The sequence below is a fragment of the Abramis brama genome (genome assembly GCF_963993115.1).
Source record: "Abramis brama genome assembly, chromosome: 9".
NCBI classification, from domain to species: domain Eukaryota; kingdom Metazoa; phylum Chordata; class Actinopteri; order Cypriniformes; family Leuciscidae; genus Abramis; species Abramis brama.
Window position 1 is genome coordinate 2,971,277 of NC_139971.1, and position 8,777 is coordinate 2,980,053.

General features: G+C 39.2%; 1 long non-coding RNA gene across 1 annotated transcript; it reads left to right on the forward strand.

Annotated features, from left to right (window-relative positions):
• Positions 1 to 1,134: 1,134 nt before the first annotated feature.
• LOC311090111 lies at positions 1,135 to 7,639 on the forward strand. The gene is made up of 4 exons (XR_014607836.1): positions 1,135 to 1,234; positions 1,336 to 1,470; positions 1,905 to 2,045; positions 7,516 to 7,639. It is a non-coding gene; the product is annotated as an uncharacterized lncRNA (long non-coding RNA).
• Positions 7,640 to 8,777: the final 1,138 nt, after the last annotated feature.

The following is an 8,777-nucleotide window of genomic DNA, read 5'->3' on the forward strand; positions in this document are numbered from 1 at the left end:
CGTCACCAGAGTCCACACACCGAGCGCTCGTCACAGCAGAGAACCTGACTGATCATCCAGCGAGGCAAACAAATAATAAAAGGTATGTGTACACTACATGTCTTTCACATTGTCTGTGTTGCGTTACTTATTAAAGTACTATCTGTATATTGTCGATGTCGAGGCTAGTTGGTTGGTTTGGCTAACAACGTAGCTAACGTTAGCCATTTAGCCGTTATCAGCACGGATAGCCTGCTTATTTGGTCTTAATTACATTTTTGTAAGGTGTTATACATTAAGCAAAAGTTTATTTTTATTCATGCGGAGATGTGGGACTTGAAAGTAAATCATTACAGGATTAGTGTAAGAATATAGTCTTTTGTGGTGAGAAACCGGGACAATTTTGAAAACTGAAAGGAGGACTCTGTGCGCGCCTGCGCCCTCACATCTGCTGAGGATTTGGTGCGACGTGACGCGGTGTCTCCTGTTTCATCTATTTGTCCTGTTATTTTGCAGGTACTATTGTTACAACAACTTGATAATATGCACACGAGATCTGTAATGTAAATGTATATGTTCATACCGCAGATATTTCGGGTAACGTTAATGACATTCGGGGTTGTGAATATGTTGAATATAGGTCTATGCAGACTGTCCGCCATTTTGTGAACGCTGTAACACACGAGGTTATTGTGAAATGCGTTTAATTCGATTCAAATTGACTCCAGTTACAAGGTTATAGTGTTCATTATGAGTTTACTTTTATTTGTGTTTGGTTTAAGTTATGTATAAAGATCGGATGCACTTATTTTGCAGAACTGTCTCTCTAACGTTACTTGGCCTTCTGCGCGGGGCCTGTAACATTAAGAAATATATATTTCTGTGCCCTATGCAGTGAGCAGCCACAAATATTATTGTGCAGTAAAAACATAGACAATTTACATGTAACTTTATGCAATTTGTCATATGAATTGTAGAGAGGGAGGATTGTTTTCTCTATATTTTGTATAACTTAAGTTGATGGCGCTCTTGCAAGGGCTCTCATACCAGGTAATTATTAAACGGAATAATTATTTGATGAAGCAAAACAATCATATTTCAGTGACTGACAACTTTGTTCTTTTTTACAGAATGTACCATATCAGACGAACATGCAGAACACGCCGTAGTCTACAGGGCCAAGTGGATTAGGGACAACAATTGGACCATCGATCAGATCCTCGAAGAGTTCCCTCGCCTGATGACCAAAGGCATGGTAGGTATAGGGAAATATGATCTTGAATATGAGGATGCATTGTTTAAAACGTTTTATTAGTGTGCTACATTGAATTTAAAAATGTGTTTTCCATTTTATAGATTGCACAGAACTTTCTTGTCCTGCATTGGGATGCTGCATCAAAGTTGTTTGAAACATGGCTACCCATCTATGCTGAGAAGATCCTGTACCTGGCAAGACAGAGCTGACATTGCCCCTGGATGGATTAACACCAGGTAATATATTCGTAATATAATATATTAATATATTAGCATTCCTCTTTCCAACATTTTTGAAGTTTTTTGACCAAAAACTTTTCACATAATTTTGGCCAGAATAGTGACTTAGTGGATAGAGAATAGTGAGTGATATCATCATAGGAATAGTTAAATAAATCTGTCAGCCTCTTTATGCTAATTGGGTACAAAAAATGGCAAGTTTTCACAGCAGAATCAACACAGCGGTACCGGTGTAACTAATAACATTAACCAGTCCCTCCAGAAAAACGCAGAGTTTTTTTGTGATTGTTGCGGGCAAAAATCCTTGATTATGTGGCACGTTTTCTTAAAAAATGCGATGGAATATGCAGGATATTTATGCGACGATATTGCGGGGATTGTGAAATCACAGGTATGCCATTCCACATTGTATTGACGCCTATGTCTTACAGATGGTGTTGGGGAACTCGCCCTGAGGCAGCTGCCAGCCTTGCTTCCACCTATAACTTGGAGAGTTGGCCATGGCCGCGGTAACGAAAGTGGTTTGCTACACCATTCAGGAATGCAGCTTGGCCTTCATCGACCATAAGCCTGTAAGTCCTCGAGCACATCTAAAGGGGGAAACTTTATTCATTTTATCAACATATCTGAGCTCAAGACTTTGCACGCACACATGCATATCCAGGTGTTTTTTTACTATACTTTTGGGGACAGGCATCAAATATAGCCTGACAGTATTCGGAAAATGGCTGTTCTATAAGCTTAAGTTGGTCACTATCAAAGCATCCTGGGCTTCTAGAACTCCTCAGCAGTGCCACAGGCTGGTAACCTCTGTACCACACCGCACTGATGCAGTAATTTGTTCTAAAACAGGCACCAACAAAGTATTGAGTGCAGAAATTAACATAATTATCAGAAAGTTGACACTTTTGTATTTTAACCCATTTGGATCTGACTCTATGAGGTTGACTCTAAAGAAGTCTTCTAAATCTACAAAGCATTTGCGGCCCATCTATCTGACCACCTAACCCCGCTCCCCATCGGCCAGATAGGTGGGCCACATTCGTTTTCTGAGCATGTTTATTGTAATGATATATCATCAATCAATTTATGGCTTTTTAGGTCAATTGAGGTCTGAATCGTTTTTTTAAATTGTTTTCTGTAATGTGAGCTATATGGTCTAAGACTTAATCAAAAAATATTTTGTTATGTGCAATGAGATGTAGACTATTACAGGTCAAATTTTTGAATTAAAAATGCACCGAATCTTTTCCAAATTGTAAAGCTAACTAGACTTTATCATAAAACAATTTCTCTAGTGAGGACCAGGAAAATGGTCCTCACAATGTCTATATTTTAATTATACTATATAGAGCCCGACCGATATATCGGCGGGCCGATATTATCGGCCGATATAAGGCATTTTCCGACTAACAAAATTTTGACTAACAAAATTACTGACACAGTAAAGGGTAGATTTAAATAAAGAAAAACGAAATTTAAATAAAGAAAAACGAAATTTAAATAAAGAAAAACGAAATTTAAATAAAGAAAAAACGAAATTTAAATAAAGAAATTAAACGAAATTTAAATAAAGATAAACAATTTAAATAAAGAAAAATGAAATTTAAATAAAGAAAACGAAATTAAGTTAAATTAAAAACGAGATTAATTTAGATTGATGATAACGGGTAAAAAGGCTAATACATTTTGTTTCTATTATTCTATTTTCCACAATGTCAAAGCAACACAGCTTAATCCAAAACACAAGCTCAGACATGCACTTCGTCCATACAAACTCCGGTGTTCTGCGCTCTAGCCAGAGAACACTCCCGTTGCTGGAACACTTGCGCGTCGGTTCTATTTCTAGCTTGCATGCGTTTTCCGCGTGGCTCGAGCCGCCTGAGAGACGCGTCTCACGCAGGCAGTGTGCAAACTCCAACCTGTTAACATGGGAGCCGAAATAAAAATGGCCATGCCAAATGGAATATCAACCCACCGAACGAATATTCAAATATTCGGGTCCAGCCCTATAGCCTAGTTTCACGTTTAGTACATTTTGCTTACTACTTATTTAAAATAGTATAAAATTATATATCAGCGATTTAATTTTACTTACTCTATGCCCCATATACTACTGCTATGAGCTATACTGTTTTTAAAGATAAAACTCTATACATTCGATTTTCATGAAAACGCATCGCAGGGAACGATCGACTCGGTAACCATGTGTTAATTACCCCTAGGTTAATTTTTCACTGGAGTTGTCCTTTAATACAGCATCAGAGTACACACAGTATGCCTATAGACCTCGCTCAGAGACTGGCAGTGACTTTGAAGATTTTATCTTCAGGTGCAAACGAACAGATCACCAGGTTGGGCTACAAAATGGGTGCGACCACGGTGTCCCGCATAGTATCGGAGGTCTGCAAAGCGTTGTGGACTGTGCTGCAGCCCGAATTTTTGCCCTGCCTTTCAACCAGCCAGTGGGAAGCTATTGCTTCAGATTTTTGGCGACTTTGGAACTTCCCAAACTGCGTTGGAAGCCTCGACGGGAAACATGTTAACGTCAAGGCACCACCAAACGCAGGGAGTGACTATTTTAATTACAAGGGGAATCACTCCATTGTTCTCATGGCAACCTGTGATGCCAGGTATCGGTTCACGATGGTGGACGTGGGAGGATATGGACGGGAAAGCGATGGTGGCGTTTTCAAAGCGAGTAGATTTGGGTCGATGCTGCTGGACCACCAGTTGAATCTGCCACAACCAACTGAACTGCCTGGGACCAGAGTCCAAATCCCTCACGTTATCGTTGCTGATGCTGCCTTCCCCCTACACTGCAATCTCATGCGTCCCTTTCCAGGTATGTAAATGAAATTAATTAAAACATAGTAGGCCTGCATTGTGTTTTCTTAACGTGTTTGTTATGCCTATGATTGTGGTACAGTGATTAATACTCTGTGTTTTCTGAAACGGGGGGAACATGACCAGGGACAAGGAAATATACAATTACCGCCACTCCAGAGCAAGGCGGGTGATTGAAAATGCCTTTGGCATCATGGCTGCACGGTGGAGAATTCTGGGAAGACCAATTGAGTTCCATCCAGACAAAGCTGTGAGTGTCGTTAAAGCGTGTGTTGTCCTGCACAACTACCTCACCTACACAGACGAAGTGAACACCCCAGAGAGCCGATATGTACCACCACAATTTCCAGACTGTGACTCTGAAGGGACTGTGCAGCCTGGAGAGTGGCGAAGAATGGTGGCAGACGACACAAACTTTGTCCCCATAGAACCAACACGGATGTCCAGGGCCCTTTCCACCCGAGCTGCCATAGCTGTTCGGAATGACTTGAAGGCTTTTTTTCAGTCTCCACATGGAACTGTGCCATGGCAGGATAATATAGTGTCCCGTGGCAGACTTGGTTAATTACTGTATATCCATGATGTAACCGTGAACATTGTATTGTAAATAAACAAACTTTTTTTCAAAACAAACGTTGATTTATTGATTGATTGATTTAAGTTTATTTCGAACAAAAAAAAAGAATATATAAATATATACATATATTAACAATAAATAAAAAAACATAAAAAAAACAACAGTTTATCACCGATATACATACATATGCATATGCATATATTTTTGTGGGCTTTATACAAGAATTGAGCAGTAAAAAAATCAACTAGATCAAAAAGTTTTAAAATTTTATATTGCAGAAATATGTTTGTGTGATCAAAATATCCCACCTTGTGTATAATTCTAAGTCCTAATTTTTGGAGTAAGAAGACGGTATGTAGTGAACTTTTATAATTATTGCCCCAAATTTCTATACGAAAAGTTAAATAGGGCAAAACCAGTGAACAATACAATATATATAGTGCATTATATTCCAAGACATTTAACTTTATTAATTATAGAAATACTTTTAGAAACTTTACCTTGTATGTATCTGATGTGTGGTTTCCAGCTTAATTTACTATCAATAGTTATTCCCAAGAATTTAATTTGATACTATTTCTAAAGCAACACCATCAATACTTAATAATATTTCTTCATTTTCTTTATAATTACCAAACATCATTACCTTAGTTTTATTTAAATCCAAAGATAATTTATTATCATCCATATTTTTAGTTTTACTAATTTTTTATTTACTATCTTTATAAGTGTATTATAATTATCAGTACGAGGGTGCAAATGTTCAGTCTCATACAACATCTTGTGAACACTTGAAGGCTTTGAAGGTAACTGAATATTGTATTGTAAATAAACAAACTTTTTTTCAAAACAAACGGTAATTTTTTAATGTGCAATGAGTAAAAAAGTGCCAAGAACAAAGGGCAAAAGTTTAAGTACAATAAAAAATATAAGAGTAATAGGCACAAGAAACACACAATATAAAACACAATATAAGTTAACTGTAATATAAAACATTATCTAAGAAAATTAAATATTTACAAATATTTAAAAAAGTGCACTGAATCAGTACGAAGGTGCAAATGTTCAGTCTTGCTCTCATACAACATCTTGTAAACATTAAGTTCTATTTAAGTACAATAAAAAAATATAAGAGTAATAAACAAAAAATAACCATTTACAAATATTTACAAAAGTGCACAGAATCAGTACAAGGATGCAAATGTTCAGTCTTGCTCTCTGCTCTCATACAACATCTTGTGAACATTAAACATAACATCAGCCCTGCGCCCCTCTGGCACTCTTCGCAGGAGATCAGCCACTGTCTGGCCAAATCGGCTACACTCGTCGCTGGTGTCCTGCACCAGCTCTTCTTGAAGGTCCATGCGGCGTTCGTCCAGCTGCGTCATCTGCTTTATTAGCCAGTCATCCTGGTTCCTCTTCCGTTTAGACCCCACTCTGGACACAGGTGACTCGGCAAGGATTGAAGATGGTGGGCTACACGCAGCAGGCACAGGTGGTGGTTGAGTAGACAAAGAGAATGGCCGTACAGGTGAGGTTGGTGGCTGGGGGGACACAGAGGATGACTCAGAAGATGAAGTGGATGGCATGGTGTCGGAATCAGAAGATGGTGAGGTCTGTTCCTGTTAAAGACAGAGCAGATTAGATTAGATTCAACTTTGTCATTGTGCAGAGTACCGGTACAAAGACAACGATGATTTGTTGGTTGGTCTTTGTCTGTGCAGGTAATTACAGTGTGGTCTATGCAGTCTGATTTACGACCAGAGGTCTGGTATAAGATATGGAATTAGCAGCGCCATGCAGCAAAGCAAAACAACATTTTCAGCATGTTATGTTACATTTTGTTTGCACAGACGTTACAGACTATACATGACGACATGCATTAATTTTGTTTGCACAGACGTTACAGACTAGACATGACGACATGCATTCGGACAACCTGTTAGCTAGCTAGCTTAGTAACGTTAGCACACACAAAAAGAGGTACAACAACAAACTTATATTTACCTTAGGTTCGAAATTCGACTCGGTTTCTCGGTGTTAGACATGGGGTGCCAGCCAGGACAGAAAATGGTAAAATGCAGGCACCTTTTTGCCGCCTGGATCACCGCTTCTTGGCGCCAGCTTTTTGCGGAGACGGACAAATCTGTCTCGCAGGTTTTTCCACCGCTTCATGCAGTCGGTGACGTCCAAGCCAACATTTTGAGCAATCTCTTTCCATGAATTGTTTGCCATCTGGCAGTCTTTGTAGTGCGCTAAAGAGGAATTGTACAGATGGTCATACTTTCGTACTTCCTCGATCAAACGTTCCTCAACTTAAACCATCGTTGAACACAAACATTGCAGTGGTCACTTTAAAAAAGGCGCTGTAGCGGGAGGGGGAAACCGGAAATACTACACTCCGGAAATGATGTATAATCTGACCAATCACAGCCCTTGTGGTCTGCGTCGCCTCGACGCGTAGTTAAAATTTTTTGGAGGTGCACGTCGAGCTACGGCGGAGGGGGCGGAGAGGGGTTTGCGTCGACGCAGAAGGGTCTGCGGGGGTACGCCGTCGATTCGACGCAGAAGCATAAAACAGGCTTAACTCTCGCTCTCTTGTATTCTTTCTTTTTTAGCCTGGAATAAACATGGAGTACCTTCATGAGGCCAAGGCATGCAAATCTCCACTGCACCAGTTCCACTATATTTTTTATATGAACTGCACCAGTTCCACTATATTGTTGCAATTAATTAATGCTATATAATGATGCGCAATATATATCGAGAGACATGGAGCGAGTCAGACATGATTTTGACCACTTCATTACGTTTTGTTTTGTAGAAAGCCTTTCTTTAAAGTGAATTTCGTTTTGTATAAATTGTATCTTAATTTTAATACATTTTTCATCAACCAATTTCCTGGATTTAATAAATAAGAAGCAAATATAACAGCCAATAATAATCATGGAGGCGCCCGCGCGGTCAATTGCATTGCAAGTGAACTGGAGCGCATCTCATCATACATCCTGAGCGAAACTCAGTGTATGCCTCACACAGACATGAGAAATCAAATAGAAATCATCAAATAGCCTACACAAAGCTTGAAATGTCTTTAAACGTAAACGAAATAATTCAAAACGAAAAGAAAAAGGCTACTCTCTGATTATGTAATCCATTATGTGCATTTCTCTCTAGGCTATAGGCGCGTTCACTACGAATATGGCGATCATCAACCATCTTTGCAGCCGAGTCGACACTGTCAGAGAAAACACTTGTTTATTAATAAAAATCAATGCACGCGTCGTAATTACATTTTGGATAGTTAGGGCCCGAGCACCGATGGTGAGAGGACCCTATTGTTTTTGCTCCGTTTATTATTATTCTTCTCCAAAGTGAATCGCTTTTTAGAGGGCCTTAACATGCTCGAAAACTCATGAAACTTTGCACACGCTTCAGAAGTGGTGAAAATTTACGTGTGATATGGTTTTCAAAATTGGGGGGGGGGCAAATTCGGTAAATTATTGCCCCCACATTTTGCCCCGGCTCTAGGTTTCACGTACAGATATGAAATTTGGTACATACATGTAATGACCCAATACCTACAAAAAAGTCTCTTGGAGCATAGCCCTAAACACAACAGGAAGTCAGCTATTTTGAACTTCCTCCTAGATTTTGTGCATTTTTCGTTATTTCCTGATGTTGTACTTTAACAAACTCCTCCTACAGTTTTGATCTGATCCTCTTCAAATTTGGTGAGTGTAATCATAAGGCCTTTGCAACGTTAAATTGCGAAGATCTTGAGTTTTCGTCGAAGGGTGTGCCCTCGGCGGCCTGACAAATGTTCACCCAATTTCGGCCTTCTGGTGATGTATGCATGATCAGATAAGTTCTCTGTCAA